The 18340-nt window shown below is 36.3% G+C and overlaps 1 non-coding gene across 1 annotated transcript; it reads left to right on the forward strand.

Annotated features, from left to right (window-relative positions):
• Positions 1-16671: 16671 nt before the first annotated feature.
• On the forward strand, positions 16672-16778 carry LOC121217012 (small nucleolar RNA R71). The gene has a single exon (XR_005913207.1). It is a non-coding gene; the product is annotated as a small nucleolar RNA R71 (small nucleolar RNA).
• Positions 16779-18340: the final 1562 nt, after the last annotated feature.

The raw sequence follows: 18340 nt of genomic DNA on the forward strand, positions 1-18340 counted from the left end.
GTGGTGTATGAATTCGGGGTATGAGAGCTCATGGAGGGCAAGGTCGAAAGACCCAAGTCGGTTCATTTGCATCACAAGTGTGCACTCCTGAGCTAATGGTTGAACATGTTGAACATGCACCGACCATAGATGAGAGCCATAATGAGCCTGTTGACGATGCTATGTCCTAGGTCATGCTTAAGATGCTACAACTAGTAGCAAGAGCTCATGCTGGGTCTAAAAGTCGAGGGACTATTTCTGAAAGGCTTCATTCTAATGGAGTTAAATTATTAAGGGGCATTGTTGGAACGATCCCTACCATAGGTGAATATTGGTTGGAAGCTATAAAAAGAATGTTATGTAACACCCCAAACCCGGCCTAGACGTTATGACCGGATCCGGTGCGCCACATCGATGCGTTCAAAACGTTCCGTTTTACTTAGTTTGGAAAACTTAGTTGGGGTTGTAAAAGATACTTTTTAAAGCAGGTTAAGGTGAATAGAAGCTGTGCACCAGGTAGGAAACCAGGAAGAAGAGGAGGTGAGTCCGTCGGACTGCTTAAGCACCAAGCTCCCTTCGGATCCAATCCTAGACATGCACACCACCATTGCCACACCCTAACGACTCGTGTAATTTTGAGAAAACCGTTTGGTTATGTCTATCTTAAGAAAATGATTAAGTTTGAAAACGTTTGTTTAGCGGAAGTCTTACTTGTAAACGTGTTATTTTGAAATCCCTTAATGTTTTTGAAAACGCGTCCTAAAGCTAACCCATTTTCCTTAGTCATCATAGTTTTTTTCACCATAGTAAAATAAAATAATAAAAGTAAAACAAAACCATAAAAATAATTAAAAGGCCTTATTACACTTAAAACCCAAAACCATAGATGAAATTAAAAGGACGTCCAGTTCACCATAAAGAAACCAGGTTCGTAGAAACATGTGGCCAGTCCAAATCCCTCACAGCTCCAAGCCCACTATGGTTGAGGATTACCTGCAAGGGTGAAAATAAGGGGTGAGTTTTGGAAAACTCAGTGTGTAATTCAACCCAACCATAGCCTAAATCAGTTCAAACCACAGAGACAGAATAAGTTGGCCTCAGCCCAGAACAGATATCAGAATAAAGCCCGTAGGCCCAGAACAGACTAGAACAGATATATCATGCTTATGCAGAAACCCAACCATATCCAACCACATACACCCCCATACCATCCTTTCACCATGTGGGGAGACTACTCGACCCACCCAACCGCTACACGCCACAGAAATATGCAGCATGGCTACTAGATATAGAAAATGTAAGAGAGTCACCAGATACAGATATTTTGTGGCAGTGCCACCAGAACAGATATACGTGGCAGGGCCACCAGAACAGATAATTTGTGGCATAGCCACCAGGACGCTTCCTCCATAATATAACCCATGTCCCCATGCAACAGATATACATTCATGGCATACATCATGCAAATTTAATTCATCATGCTTTTCAGACAAAATTAACCCTAGGGGTATAGAGGTCATTTTGCATACATAGGGGTACTCTAGTACATCTAACTATTTCTAAGGTTTTCATGCATATCGTAGCCATTACGTTTTAGCCAGAAACATTTACCGAGTGTTCTTACCGAATTGGGCCCGTTGGCCTATTAACCTAGTTTTGGCCCATTAAGCCCAGAATATCAAAACGCACGAAATCACGTGTACTGCAGTTTTATCACTTCCGATTACCAGTAATAATTACCCATACGTCTCACGAGCATTCGCACACTCGCAAGTGCCCAAAATACCAGATTTTCGGTATTTCGGCTTTTCGGCTTTTGCCGATCTAGCCTATGAAAGGGTGTCAGTTACACACCTGATTTGTGACGACTTGCTGACAAGATCCACGCACAAACTGCCTACAATTACGTTCCTACAATTCTTAGATTTCAAATAACAACACTAATCTCCATAATTACTTACCCATATTCGACTTTGTCCCTAAAAGCCTTTAAAACTTTACCTTCTTGCCGAAATCCGATGGCTAGATCCAAGTCTGATCGCTCCAAAGATCCAAGCCTTCGATCCAACCCTTGAGAAGACACTAATAATCAAAATAAATCATCGGTTAAAGACCCTTTATGCCCTATGCCCAAATCGATAGCCTCCCTAGATTTTAGGGACTTCGGCTTTTTCCTAACTTGAAAAATAAGACTAGATTCGGAGTGATGAGCACTTACCACTTATTCCTTCCTGCTTTCCACGTAGATCTGATGCAGATTCAACCTTTAAACGACGGTAAAACTTGAATGTAGAAGCTTTGAAGTTTCGGCTACAAGTCCCTAACTCTATAGTAGTTTCGGCTTTTCTAGGTGATATAGAAAATAATGATTTGAGGCTATAACCCTGGGTAATGTTGTCGACAGATGCTAGGGGTTTAGAGGAGAGGAATGTTGGTCAAAAAGGAAAACATATTGAGGAATATGGCTTTGGAAAAACGGCACAAGAATATAGCTTTCGGGATTTTGAGATTTGAGGTTCGGCTTTAGTCTAAGAAAATTAATGGAGGAAAATGATGTAGAGTAGGGTGGAGATGGACAAGAGGTTTGAAAGGTTCGACTATGGAGAAAGAGAATAAGAAGAAAGCAAAAATGGCTAAAGGGAGAAGGTGAGAAAAGCAGCAAACGGCACAACTCCCTCCCTATTGCCGAATTTATACTGGCACTTTAACCTAGCCAAATTTACCCCCTAAAGAAACCCTTGGCCGGCCACCTCTTGCTCCTCAAGAGTCCAAAATTCGGCCAACACAGCTCACCCCAATCAGCTTCTAGATTTCCTCCCTTATCTCTATCCTTATTCAATCCCCTTACCCTCTTAAACTCTTCCTGACAGACTTTTATTTCAGTTCCACTACTTCCCTTTCCTGTACATAAAAATTAATCACTTAATTTGCTGTCATTGTGACTTGAACCTGGGTCCTCCCCAAGCTTCCACATGCCACTACATCCTTCATAGTGGCGTCACATGCCACTTTACCACTTGCTTCCTTGTGATCCATTTTTCACAAATATTTCCTAAAAGCCCAATTTATCAGAACCCCTTTCTCTTATAGAATTAAATTTAATTAAAACTACTGGGTTTTATCCTAAGCTTGGGCCTTCTAGAGGCCCACCAACATGATTAATCCTACACATAACAAACAGAACACAGAATTTTAAATTTTACAACTTTTACAGAATTCTCGAAAATTGGGGCGTTACATGTTAGATGATTTGGAGTGTACCCTCGAGTAGAAATTAATGGGTATTGTATCACTGTTGAGAGATGAGGTTTACCACTGGTGGCAGGCCATTTTGAGATGTATTCAACTGGAGAGGCTAACATGAGAATACTTTTTGAATGCTTTCTAGAATAAATACATTGGTACCAGTTATGTTGAAGCTCGAAGGCTAGAATTCATCGAGCTTAAGCAGAGAGACAAATTAGTGGCCGAGTATGAGGCCAAGTTCTTAAGGCTTAGTCGGTATGCTCAAGGGATGGTTGTGGCAGAGCAGGATAAGTGTGCCAAGTTTGAGTACGGATTGAAGTATGATTTTTTGATGCAAGTAGCCCCTCATTAGGAAAGGGTTTTCAAAACTTTAGTGGAGAAAATAAAGATCGTTGAGGAAGTGAAGCATATGGAACACAAAATGAGGGACAAAGCTAGAGTCCTTTGCAAGAGAGATGCTGGACTTGTTGTCCAGGCTCCACGACCCAATAAGTGGGACAGAGACAACAGGCCTTGAAAAAAAGTTGTTACTGTTGCAGATGGAGGGAGAGCCCAAAATTGTGCTACTTGTGGCAAGAGACATCCAGGTGAATGCTGGAGAATTATGGGTGCATGTCTTAGATGTGGATCCTTGGACCATAATATCAAGGATTGTCCACTCCATAATGAGCAGATGCAAGCCGCAATGCAGAACAACGCTTGAGCTGGGTAGTAGCCTCAGAGGGGTCAAGATTAGAATATGGGTGGTAATGCTGGTCAGAGACAGAGAGCACCAAGTCAGGGTGCTAATCGAGCCGATGCAAGGTAGCCTGTGTAACAATCCGTGTTTCAGTGGTGACGGAATAGTGGTTCCAAGACCACAAATTTTTATCGTGTTGACTCGTAAATATTATTTATAGAATATTTATGGAGCCATTAGAGTCGTATTAATTTTTGGTTAAGAAATTTTATTGTTTAGATAGCTAATTAAGGAAAAAGGACTAAATTGGAAAACGTGCAAAACATAGTAATTATTGCATTTAGGTGATCAAATAGATTAATTAATAAATGAGAAGGACTTAAGTAGCAATTATGCCCTAGTTAATATGGTGGGATGGCAATTTGGTTGAAAATGATATAATAATATATGGACAATGGCAATTTTGTAATTTAATGAAAAATTAAAACAAATTAAAGAAAGATTAAAACATTTTTATCTTCATTTATTCTTCTCTAATTGACTGAACACAATAGCTAGGGAGAAAGGTTTCAGTTTTGATTGTTCCATTGCATGTAAGTGAAACTGATATATATTTCTTGTAATTTTTATGTTTTTAAAATCATTGCAACTAGGTCCAGCTAGCCTGTACCTTCATTTTTGAATCTGTTAAAAATTTTAGAAGTTGCCATTGATGAATCTTGAATGTTTTTGATAATAAACATGTGTTTGAAGCTTTGATTGTGGTATTTGATTCTTTTGTAATTGATTTTTTTGTTATATTTTGATTTAAGGATTAAATTGTTAAAATGTGAAAATTTCAAGGTTTAATGGTAAATTTGATGTTTAGTGGGGACTATTTCAAGTCCTAGAATATTCAGCTGTAATTTGATTCCTAGAAAATGGTTTGATGATTTTCGGGTTAAGGGACTAAATTACAAAAGTTGTGAAAGTTAGGGGCAATTGTGTAAATTCAATAAATAAAAGGGTATAAAATGTAAATTAACTTGGAATATGAAATATAAGCTAATAATTGGGAATTCTATATTTTAGATCAAGAACCTGTTGATTTACGTGGAAAAGAGAAAATAGCGGAATAGTCCCTAGACTTCTGCAACTATTACAACTTGTCTAGGTAAGTTCGTACTATTATAATTTAATATCTATATGAAATGTTTGATGATATAATATGATGTAATAGATATAAATTGTTTTATTGTTGATGTAAAGTTGTTGAAAAATATTATCAAACTTCAATACTTGGATCGGATGAATGCGAGATAGAATACAATTGAATGATAGCGTGTTATGTGGGGACTAGAGTGGAGGTTGATGTGGTTTTATATATACATTTTACTCGAGTAGGCCGCGATTCAACATTTGTTGCGAACTCTCGTGTTATACTCCCTATTTTGGCGTGTTTTCGGTTGGACTAGCTCTTCGGAGCAGTTGGCGTGTATCGGTTGGATTAGCTCTTATGAGCATTTGGCGTGTTTTCGAATGGATTATTATGCTTGTATCTGTAAGTCGTTCATCAGATAATAAATTATTGTATTATTCTTAAATAATGACTTTGAATGGCATGATATGTAATTGATATCTGAAATTTATTATATTGTGGATATGTATATTATTCTCAGAGAACTTTGGTTGAGCTTTGAATTGAATTATGCAATTCACCGGGTTGAGATTTTGAATGACAAGAAACATTGTAGTTGAGTTATTATTGATTGAAATGTTTTTTTTTACTTTGATAAGATTTATTGTTTCTATATATCGAACTTACTAAGCTTCAATAAGCTTACTTGTGTTATTTTTGTTCTTGTAGATACTTCTGAAGGTTGGACGGTCGGATTAACACTCAAGTCACACTATTCATCTATTTTCGGTAGTTTTTGGAATGTTATTTTGGATTATATGGCAGTAATAGGCTTGTTTGTCATTGCTATTGTTTTGATGTGTAAAACTTTAAAGTATGATCTTAAGTGCAAGTAGATAACTTACTATGAAATATGTGAATGAAAGAAGATGTTTTTAGTACAAGTTTATGGTATGTGTTATATTAAAATGTTATGAGTTGAGGTGCCTATGATAAACATATTGGTTGAGTGTTAAATTGTGTGAATTGACATGCTTTGGTTGATGATTCATTTTGTTGTATAATTGTGTATACTTGTAGTACCAATAAGGGTACATTGGTTAGGCACTTAGGATGGTTGAAATGGCATGGTTTAAGCTTGTTTAATTTCTTTTGGAATGGGTCTAATGGATAGTGAATGGTTTGTTTAGTGTCCAAGAAAGCTTGAAATGTAAACTTGACATTTCAGGTTCAATTAAGTGCACACGGCCTGAGGCACGTACGTATCATTTGGCTATGTGCCACACACAGTAAGAGACATGGCCAAGTGACACGACCGCGTGTTTCAAGTTAGTGTGTTGATGGCCTAGTACATGGCCTGTGACATGGCCATGTGTTACAAGTCAAAAAGTTACCCAGTCTGGTACACGGCCTGCGACATAGCCGTGTTGCCCAACTCAGTGAGTTACACGAGTAAGGACACAGGCTAAGACATAGCCATGTGTCCCTATTTCGAAAGATACACAGCCTGGGGCATTCAACACGGCTTGGCCACACGGCCGTGTGTCCCTTATTTTGGAAAATTTTCAAGTTTTTCTTAAAATCTCTGATTTGTTTTTGATTTAGTCTTAGAACGACGGTAATGTACAAGTGTACACAATCGTAACAAGTAATAAAGTCACAAGTAAATGTGAGTTACCGGACCTACATGGACCGTGAAAAGAATTATTTATGAATGTATTTAAAACACTTTGGTGAAGAAAAATATTTTATTTGAAGAAGGTGATTAAAAACTAAGATTTTAAACTAAGTAAACTAAAGAAATAAATCTCAATTGCACGATTTCAAAATACGATTGAATCAAGATGACATAATTGTGTTGGATTAATTACATTTCTTTAACTTAGAAATATTAAACTCATGTTTATGTTGATAAGAATAAATTCAAGGCAACTCGGTAATTTGCTAACTTATGAACATACTCAACAACACAAATCCATTCATCTCTTAACATATCCCTATGTTAATTCAAACGATTGAACATATTTTAATAAGCAAACATGTTATTGCACATACATACTCATTAAATTGAACAATCTCTTGCATATCCCTATGTCAATTCAAATGATTAATTAAATCTAATAAGCACATAAAAGACTATGTAAGGTAACAAGGTATCCTTATCTTGAAACAGTATAATCACAATAATGTTACAAGCTATGCAAGGCAAATGTATCACCATATACAATGCTAATTTAACCTTCAACTACATTAGAGGAATAAATATGCACTGGTTAAGTATTTGTATCCATTAATTATAATTTCAATCCGTTTAAGTAACTAATTCATTAGTTACCTCACAATCGTAACGCAAGAATAACTTAGGCATGATTTTACTTAATCAAGCATTTTACCGAGGCCTATAACAACATAAACACAATTTTAATAATTTAAGCAAATGAAATGCAATCAAACCAACATGAATTAAATTCAAGCTAAGCTGATTAAATTAACCATTCCAACAGCATAAATATTCATAGATATGTTCATCATAACAACAACAAAAATTAAAGAGATAGGGAACAAGAATCAAATCCAGTGTTTCTCCGTGGCTTGACTAGTTTGCTCCGTCTTCATTCTATGTTGTCCTCTCCGATCAAGGTTGCTATGAACACTTTAATGTTGCTCCAAAATGGCTGATGAATACCCTTTTTCCAAGAGGAGAAATCGGCAAGAGAGAAAGGGACTTGGAATGAGAAAATGAGAGGAGAAAGTAAGAGAGAAGAGAATAGCTATAAATGAATGAGGGATGCTTCAAATGATCAGCCAAGGGGGGTTTTAATAGCAGAATGTGGCAGCTAAAATTTTCTAATAATAGTAGCCAAAGAGCCACCCCTTGGCCGGCCATCTATGTGGCAAAGTTGATGGCTTCAACTTTGCTAAATATGGCTTGGGGCAAATCTACAAAGCCACGAATTGTGGAGGGGTTGATTTGCAATTTGAACAAGTATTCAAGGGCCTCTTTGCAAGCTTAAATAATCAGCTAATGAGCTTAATTGGGTCAGCACTTGGATGACTTTGGGCTGTCCTTTTCTTGGCTAGTTCAATTCACTCGGTTTGGTTCAATCGAACCATTTTTTCATAACGAATTAATAATAATTTATTAACCCAAATTAACTTGGATGTAAATTAAAATTAATTAAATTATGAATTAATAAACATAATTTTGGACTGTCTTAGGCTGGAAATTAAATTGCCTTGATACTTTAAATTTCTTCTCAGTTTTGTGCTTTTAGCAATGTCTGTCGAGCCATTTTAAGCCCTTTGTGCAATTCTGTCAAATATAACCAAAATTAATCAAAATTAATTATAAAATTAACTAAAAGTCAATAAGTTCATATTTTAAGTGCACTTTAATTATTTTATAAAAAATTCATTAGTTTTTGACAAGAATTTAACCAAATTCGCATGAATTTAAGTTAAAAAGGGTATGAAAAAATATGTAAATTTTTGTGTTTCCACACCCCTAAACTTAATCATTGCTTATCCCGAGTAATGCACAAGTTTCAAAAATAATTTCTCAAAAACACTTTTGAAAAATATCTTCAGAACAACTTTCTTCCCAGAATTATGAATTTAAGATACTTGTGCTCAAAAACAAGAAATATGATAGTTATACTACTTAAGTATACATATCAATCAAATTAATCTCAATCATTCTTACAGTAGCAAAAATTAGACTAAATGCTTCATAATAAAGTCATGTTAAACTTTACCAATTTAATTTTATTCCTTATTCAAGATTAAGCTGCAATCATTAAGTTTAACTTATGCCTTTATATGTTGAACATAGCAATTTCTCTCTACTAAAGTAGGTGGTAATGGAACTTTGAATCAATAGGTCTTTAACAAGGTTGTAACGTGGATGGGCTTAGGGGTAGGTAAAAGATAGATAAATTTAGGCTTTTGAACCCTAGACTTAGCTTGTATCGGACCTTCGAAATAATTACCTTCAATACATCAACTTTATCTTCTTTCAGATGCTCTTTTGTACATCTTTTTTTGAAGAACTCATGCTCTTTCTTTCTTTCTTTCTTTTTTAACATGAGCATTTTGCTGAATGTACTACAATTTTAGAGCATTTGATATTTCTTTTCAACTCCCTCAAACTTATTTTTTAAATAATACTTTGAATAGTACTGATCTAGTGTTTGAGACAATTTTAAGATAATTAAGAGAGAAGTGATGGCTAAATTTGCAAAGGCTCAAATAAAATTAGGCCATACAGTCTCAAAGTTGGGTTCCAAAGGACAAAAATTTTCTAATCTGAGACATATATATACCTATTGCCACACTTTATACTTTGTGACTTGTTCATTATTCATGATTTCCATCTCTTGCTTTATTATGCGAAGAAAAGAAAAATAAAAATTCCTAATTAAACTTAATCCTAAAATGACCTAAGAATAGAAATAAAATAAAATCAAGATCCTCCCTTTTATTTATTTGAAGATCCTTCTGAATTCGACTCATCTTTTGCTTCATCATTATTGCCTTTGCATGAATCGCTTCACTCCTTCTTTGATAATGGACTCTATGGTTCAAATATAAAATTTGGAAATTTAGGCACAAAAATAAATGGGTCATTGTAAATTTTCTTAAGAGCACTTCTCATCGCGTCATCCCTTAGTTTTGAGTATCTCTAGTAAGCTTGTTGTTACCATTGCATATGTTGCACTATCTCCATCAATTTTTATAGCTCATCTCGAAGATCTAGTCTAGGCGGTTGAGCTCTGAATATTGAAGTTTCGTCATCAGGTTCAACTTCTAGTTCCATTGGTTCCACCTTATCAGGGACTTCAGCTGATTGCATTGGCTCAATCTCTGTGGGATCTTCTTCCTCATCTTCAGGATCCTCACTTTCTTCAATTTGCTGCTGTAGAACAAAATCCCCAGCTATTCAGTAGAGGCCCTAATCTGTGATGGTGCCCTGGCTATAGCCTGTCTTCTTTACATTTGTAAGAATTTTAGCTTGCAAGCACAAAATTGTTATCGTAAAGGGAAAGTAGGCTAGGCCAGAACGTCTAACGGTACAATTTCGCATTTCTCTCAGGATGATTTTTCCCACATCAATGGTCTTTCCAATTAAAATCGAGTATAATAAGACCATTCGCTCTAATGAAATTGTAGTTCCATGTGGACTAGGCTTAAGGCTGAATCTGATGAAATAGAACCATACCTTTGCGAGTGGTGTCAGATATTCTCTTCGACAATTGTGGATTCCTTGCTTTGACACAATCCACTTAGAACCTGGAAAAGTAAGTTCTTCGAGAATTTCTTGCAAATTTTCAGCCTTTATATTGCTCATCAAGGAAGAATAATCGTTATTTTCCAAATCAGGCAATTCAAAGAACACATTAATAGCGTTCGAAGTTATTGGTACCTTGATTCCATGAACTGGAACTTCTGTCAACTCGCTTGAGGTTAAATTCGCATAGGATTCGTGCACTAACTCCTCATCCACACTAGGTCTCTTCTCACAAAATAATTCCTAATTGAGAGCTTCAGCAACTTGACGAATACTTGCCATAAAGTCTTTATAGTTGCTCTCTTTCAATGTAAAGCCTTTCTTTGGATGCATCTGTTGATTTTTGAATTATACTCTTGTATCTTGTTTTGGCTTCTTCACAATGGAACTTGTTTTTTGTTTCATCAATTTGGGCGCAGACACGAGTTCTTTTGCGAGGCATGATCAACCACCTTTTTCGTAAAAATTAAAATCTCCTAAGGAAAATAATTATGAAACAAAAGTTGGCAAATAAGAATAGGTTGGGGATTTTTGGCTGAGGATGGGTGAAAGGATAGTGTGAGTAATCGGGTTGATGCCGCACAGATGTTGGGAAACAAATGAATGCGTCGAGTAAGGTCAATGAGTGATGCAACCTGGTGGGAGCAGCTACTTGGAAGTAGGTAGCAACGTGGGCGTGCATGAGTTGTAGCGAGAAGCTGGTGCGGCACCAAGGAGAAGCAACAAGGGGTGGTTGCTAGTGCGCCTTTCTGTGTGGGCTGCTGGGTGTGCATGGAGGCAGCAGGTGTGCATAGGGTGAGTTGTTGGCCGAATGGCTGTCGGGCGGTGTTATGGCTTAGAACTTGGAGGCTTGTGGCTAGGGAGTTGAGGGCTATGGCACTAGGTGGTTTAGTGGGATGGGAGTTTGAATGAAGAAAGATGGACAAGAAAGATGGACAAGATGGACAATTTAATAATTAAAAATTCTAAGTTCTAATTCTACTCAAAGTAAATAACAATTAATAATTAATATAATGCATATTAAATTATTATTTGCTATATAAAACTAATCCTAACTCTATATAAAGTTGATAATAATTAATATATATTCTAATGGATATAATTATACATTAATAATTATCATCATTTTTTATTAAATTAAAAACGTTTATTCTAGAAGCCTTTTGAAAATATTTACAAAAACGACATCTAATTTTTATTATTTATGAAAAGAGTAATCAAATTTTAAAAATACTTCAATTAAGTCCCTAGACTTAATGAAAATTTGAAATTGAGTTGCAATTTAAAACTTGGATCAAAATTGACCCTTTTGTTTGAAAAACAAAAAAAATTATTTTCTATTTAGGGAATAATTTCTTGAAAAATTATGTTAAAATCAATTCCCAGGAAAGATCGGAGGGGTCACAAGCGGTCCTGCTTAAGTTCCAATCTCCTAGACAGAATTTATTTAAACATACTAATCCCGAAAATATACCCTAAATAATTTATTAAAAAGGAAAATAAGAAAATTTAAACATCTAATAAAATGAAAGAAATTTGATTCCGTTCAGTCTTATCTCCCCAGTAATGTTTCAGACGCTGAGCATTAACTTGAAAATTACCTCCCTTACCTTGGAGTTCAACAACTCCGTATGGATAGACTCGTTGAATCGTAAACGGACCGGACCAACGTGATTTTAACTTACCTAGAAAGAACTTTAGTCTGGAATTAAATAACAAAACTTGCTGACCTGCTTCACATTCACGAACTTGAATGTGCTTATCATGCCATTTTTTAAGTCTCTCTTTGAGTAATTTGGCATTTTCGTATGAGAACATTCGAAATTCTTCTAACTCGTTTAGCTGGAGAATCCGTTTCTCTTTGGCAAGCTTAAGATCCAAGTTGAGTTGTTGGAGAGCCAGTAAGCTTTGTGTTCTAACCCCAAGGGTAGGTGGCAGGCTTTCCCAAAGACTAACCTATAGGGTGACATCCCTAAAGGTGTCTTGTATGTTGTCCTGTAAACCTATAAAGCATCATCCAGTGTTTTGGACCAATCTTGTCGGTTCGGGCAAACTACCTTCTCAAGTATGCCTTTGATCTCCTTGTTTGCCAGTTCAGCTTGCCCATTCATCTGCATATGGTAAGTTGTAGCGATCTTATGTTTCACTCCATGTTTATCTAATAACCATTTCAAGTTCACAAAATGGGACCCTTCATCGGTAATGATGGCTCTTGGGGTTCCAATCCTTGTGAACACATGTTTTTGCAAAAACTTCATCACAACCCTAGCATCATTTGTCGAATAAGCTTTAGCCTCGACCCACTTAGACACATAGTCTAATGCTACCAATTTATACTTGTGACCAAAGGACGGAGCGAAAGGACCAAGAAAGTCAATACCCCATACATCGAACAATTCTACCTCAATGATATTTGTTCGAGGCATCTTATTTCTTTTGGTGACATTTCCAACCCTTTAACATTGATCAAAACTCTTTACGTAAGCATATGCGTCCTTGAATAGTGTTGGCCAAAAGAATCTAGCCTGCAATACCTTGGCTGCGGTATGTGTACCTCCGAAGTGTCCCCCACTCATAGCTGAGTGACAATGGTATAGAATCTTTGGTATTTCATCTTCTGCCACGCATCTCCTGATCATTTGATCTGTGCACTTTTTAAACAAATATGGCTCTTCCCAGAAATAGTACTTCACATCGTGAAGAAACTTTTTCCTTTGATGATATGTCTTATCAATCGGCATCAAACCACAAGCTAAATAGTTAGCAATATCAGCAAACCAAGGGGTATTATGGACATGATTTACCTTTAGTATGTGTTCATCTGGAAATGTCCCCTGAATGGGTATAAGTGGAGAATTCCCTTCTTGTGGCTTCAATTTGGACAAGTGATCTGCTACTTGATTTTCTACTCTCTTTCGATCTTGAATTTCTAAATCAAACTTTTGAAGTAGAAGTACCCATCGGATCAGTCTCGGCTGAGCGTCTTTCTTGGAAAGTAAGTACTTAATTGCCAAGTGGTCCGTATAGACAGTCACTTTAGTACCTACAAAATAAGATCAAAACTTGTCAAAAGCAAACACAATAGCAAGTAACACTTTTTCTTTTACCGTGTAATTCAGTTGAGCTCCTGTCAAAGTTCGACTTGTGTAGTAGATGGGATGAAAAACTTTGCTCCTTCGCTGACTTATGACAGCTCCTATCGTGAAGTCACTTGCGTCACACATCAATTCAAATGGTAAATCCCAGTCTGGTGTGACTATTATAGGTGCCGAAACTAGTCAACTCTTCAAATCGTTGAAAGCTCTTATGCACTCTTCATCAAATTTGAACGTCGTGTCCTTCTCCAATAATTTGCATAAGGGTTTAACAATTTTGGAGAAGTTCTTGATGAATCTTCGATAGAAACCGGCATGGCCCAAAAAGCTCCTAACATCCTTTACAGATGTTGGAGGTGGGAGTTTCCCAATAACCTCTACCTTTGCTTTATCAACCTCTATTCCATGTCTTGTTATCCGATGCCCTAGAACAATCTCTTCTCGTACCATGAAATGGTACTTTTTCCAGTTGAGTACGAGGTTTGTTTCTTCGCATCGCCTTAGTACCTTGGCTAGATTGGCTAGACAATCATCATATGTATCTCTGAATACTGAAAAATCATCCATAAAAACTTCCAAATACTTCTCAACCATGCCAGTAAAAATAAACATCATACATATTTAAAATGTAGCAGGTGCATTACATAAATCAAATGGCATGAGACTAAATGAAAATGTGTCGTACGGGCAGGTGAATATTGTCTTGTGCTGATCTTTTGGTGCTACTGTAATCTGATTATACCCTGAATATCCATTAAGAAAATAGTAATAGTCTTGCCCTGAGAGTCTATCCAGCATCTGGTCCAAAAACGGAAAAGGAAAGTGATCTTTCCTAGTGGCCTTGTTCAGCTTCTGGTAATCGATGCAAATTTTCCACCCCGTAACCATTCTAGTTGTTCAGCTTTGGGTAATTGACGTAAATTCTCTATCCCATAACCGTTATAGTCAGTATCAACTCGTTATTCTCATTTTCAATGACTGTGATACCTCTTTTCTTTGGCACGTACTGGACCGGACTTACCCATGAACTGTCTGAGATGGGGTAGATTATACCTGCATCTAACCACTTGATGATTTCCTTCTTTACTACATCCTTCATAATATGGTTCAGTCATTGTTGTCCATCAATCGTCCCTTTTTCATAATCTTCAAGGATAATCTTGTGCATGCATGCAGATGGACTAATTCCATGAATATCGGCTATGATCTATCTGATAGCCTTCTTGAATTGTTTCAACACTAGGATGAGTTTCTCTTCTTGCTAACTATTTAATTCTGTTGAAACAATCACAGGAAAAGTAAAAGCATTACCTAAATAAACATATTTTAAATGTGAAGGTAGTACATTGTATTCTAATTTAGATGGCTCCTCGATTGACGCTTTTGGTTGGGCATAATTCCTTTTAAATTCCAAAGATTCAAAACGAGATTGCGATTAAATCCCTTTTGATTAGCTTCTAACAACGCTAAGTATTCATCCTCCTCTTCATCATTCGGAAGATTTAATGTCAAAATTTGTTCCAATGGATCCTCAACGTAGTTGAGCTCCTTCTCCACTATTAAATCCTCTAATTCAAATATTGTAGAACAATTATCAATTGTGTCAGGACATCGCATAGACTTAAAAATTTTAAATGTTACCTGATCATCTTGAACACGCATAGTAAGCTCGCCCTTCTACATTTCAGTAAGGGTCATTCTGATTGCTAAGAACGATCTTCCTAAGATAATTGGCACTTATTTGTCTGCTTCAAAGTCTAGAATAACAAAATTAGTAGGGAAGATAAATTTATCTACGTACCAATACATCCTCGATTTTTCCTTCTAGATGTGCTAAGAATCAATCCGCTAATTGAAGTGTAATTGTAGTAGGTCTAACTTCACCTGTCCCCAACTTCTTAAATATTAACAAAGGCATCAAGTTATTACTCGCACCTAAGTCACAAAATGCCTTACCATAATATGTTTCTCCAATGTTGCAAGGTATGGTAAAACATCCAGGATCTTTCAACTTTGGGGGTAGTTTGTCTTGAAGATATGCACTGCATTCCTTAGTTAGAGCTACTATCTGAAATTCTCCAAGTCTATGTTTTTGGGATAGGATATCTTTCATAAATTTGACGTAGTTCAGCATTTGCTCAAGTGCCTCAACCAATAGGATGTTGATATGAAGTTGCTTGAGTACGTCTAGGAACTTCTTGAATTGAATCTCCTGCTTCTACTTTTGAAGTCTTTGAGGGTAGGGTGGTGGTGGTTTCTTTACCGAAACTGGTTGATTCATCTTTTGTGGCAATTCTGTATCTAAGGAGTTATTAGTTTATCAGAATTAGCTGGTTCTGAAATTACCTTGTCGAGTTTTGCAAATTCTGGTTCTTGTGAAACTGGAATTTCAACACTCAGTTGAAATTTCTCTGAATCTCGAGTGTCAGCTTGCTCCTTTTCAACTTTGATGGTGTTGGGCTCTACTGTCTTTCCACTCCTCAATGTCAACACTTTGCAATATTCCTTCCCCGGATTCCTCGAATTCTTCGTATCACTAGGTAAAGCATCTTGTAGTCGGTTCCTGAGTTTAGTTGCAAGCTAGCCTATTTGGTTTTCCAGGTTTTTCAATGTAGCTGCTTGGCTTTGGATTAAGGCATTATTCTTGGCCATGTATGCCTTTAACAGATTTTCTAAGCCATTGGATGGTTCAGCTTGGGTTGGTTTCTGAACTTTTTGGAGAAAACTAGGTGGCTGGGTTGATCTAGGTTGGGCGTAAGTATTACTGGTTCCAACCTCTTGGCGACTCTAGAAAAAATTTGGGTGGTTTCGCCACGATGGGTTATAGAAATTGGATTGCAGTCCTTGCTTTCCTCGATTTTGGTTCTGGTTACCTATATAGTACATGGATTCTGGGTTTGATGGACATTATTCAAACAAATGTCCTTCCCCACAATAGACACAGGCTATATTTTCAAATTGGGTTGGTGGTTGTGCTGCAAAATTGTTAGACCCATTAGTAGTAAGAGTTTTTAACATTCAGGATATTGATGATACCTGATATGCGAGTGAAGTAAGAGCATTTACTTCATGTATTCTGGCAACTCGTCTTCTTAACGCTGCTCGATTGGTTGGCCATAGGTAATTGTTGCTGGCAATCCTCTCAATGATTTCGTAAGCCTCACTATAAGACTTAGAAATGAGAGCACCGTTAGTAGAAGCATCTACTACCATCTTTGTGTGAGCATTGAGACCATTATGAAATGTCTCAAGTTGGATGCAATGTGTGATTTCGTGATGAAGGCACTTTCGTAATAACTTTTTGTACCTTTCCCATGCCTCATGCAAGGATTCATCATCCATTTGTTGGAAGGCAGTAATCTCGTTCCTCAACTTAGCATTCTTGCTAGGTGAGAAATAATTCATAAGGAATCTTTCTGCAAACTCTTGCCATGTGGAAATTGAATTTGGTGGCAATGAATTCAACCAGGCTCGAGCTCTGTCCCTTAGTGAATATGGGAACAACTTCAATCATAATGCATCTTCGGGTACTCCGGCTAACTTGAAAGAATTGCTCACCTCCATAAATAGCCTTAAGTGTAGGTGAGGATCTTCGGTAGGCATTCCACTGAATTGGCCCACTGTTTGAAGCATCTGGAACATGACTGGCTTCAGCCTAAACTGTTGTGCCTCAAATTTGGGTCTCCTAATACCTGAATTAAGATCATGAAACACTGGCACGGCATACTGTCTTAAAGCTCTATCCCTATCATCAACAATAAGGATAGGATTTTGAGTAGGGTTTGCTCCGTTTCCTTGATTTGGATTTTTAAAGTTCATCTCTTCAGTCCTTCTATGATTTGCTTGTCTTCTCTGCTCTCGAAAAGTTCATTCAATCTTAGGGTCTACAAGAAGTAGGTCAATAATTTGGTCAATACTCATAAACACCTGAAATAATCATAGAAAAATTAATTAAGTTAAAGTTTAAATAGAAAATTAAACCAAACTGCAAAACTGGCAAATTCACGAATAATGACTTTTTAAAACACAGTCCTGGCAACGACGCCAAAAACTTGGAATGACGGTAATGTGCAAGTGTACACAATCGCAACAAGTAATAAGGTGACAAGTAAATATTGAGTTATCGTACGCATAGGGACTGTGAAAAGAATTATTTATGAATGCTATTTAAAACACTTTGGTGAAGAAAAATGTTTGAAGAAGGTGATTAAAAATTAAGATTTTAAACTAAGTAAACTAAAGAAATAAATCTCAACTGCACGATTTCAAAATACAATTTAATCAAGATGACATAATTGTGTTGGATTAATTACATTTCTTTAACTTATAATTATTAAACTCATGTTTATGTTGTTACGAATAAATTCACGACAACTCGGTAATTTGATAACTTTTGAACATACTCACCTACACAAATCCATTCATCTCTTAACATACCCATATGTTAATTCAAATGGTTAAATAGATTTTAATAAGAAAACATGTTATTACACATACATACTCATTAAATTGAACTAATCTTTTGCATATCCCTATGTCAATTCAAACGATTAATAAAATCTAATAAGCACATGAAAGGGTATGTGAGGTAACAAGGTATCCTTACCTTAAAACAGTTTAATCACAATAATCTTGCAAGTTATGCAAGGCAAATGTACCAATAGATACAATGTTAATTTAACCTTCAGCTACCTTAGAAGAATAAATATGCACTGAGTAAGTATTGTGTCCATTAATTACAATTTCAATCCATTTAAAAAACTAATTCATTAGTTACCTCACAATCGTAATGTGAGAATAACTTAGGCATGATTTTACTTAATCAAGCATTTTACCGAGGCCTATAACAGCATAAACACAATTTAAATAATTTAAGCATATGAAATGCAATCAAACCAACAAAAATTAAATTCAAGCTAAACTGATTAAATTAACCA

This window comes from Gossypium hirsutum, chromosome A02, assembly GCF_007990345.1.
Source record: "Gossypium hirsutum isolate 1008001.06 chromosome A02, Gossypium_hirsutum_v2.1, whole genome shotgun sequence".
Taxonomy (NCBI): domain Eukaryota; kingdom Viridiplantae; phylum Streptophyta; class Magnoliopsida; order Malvales; family Malvaceae; genus Gossypium; species Gossypium hirsutum.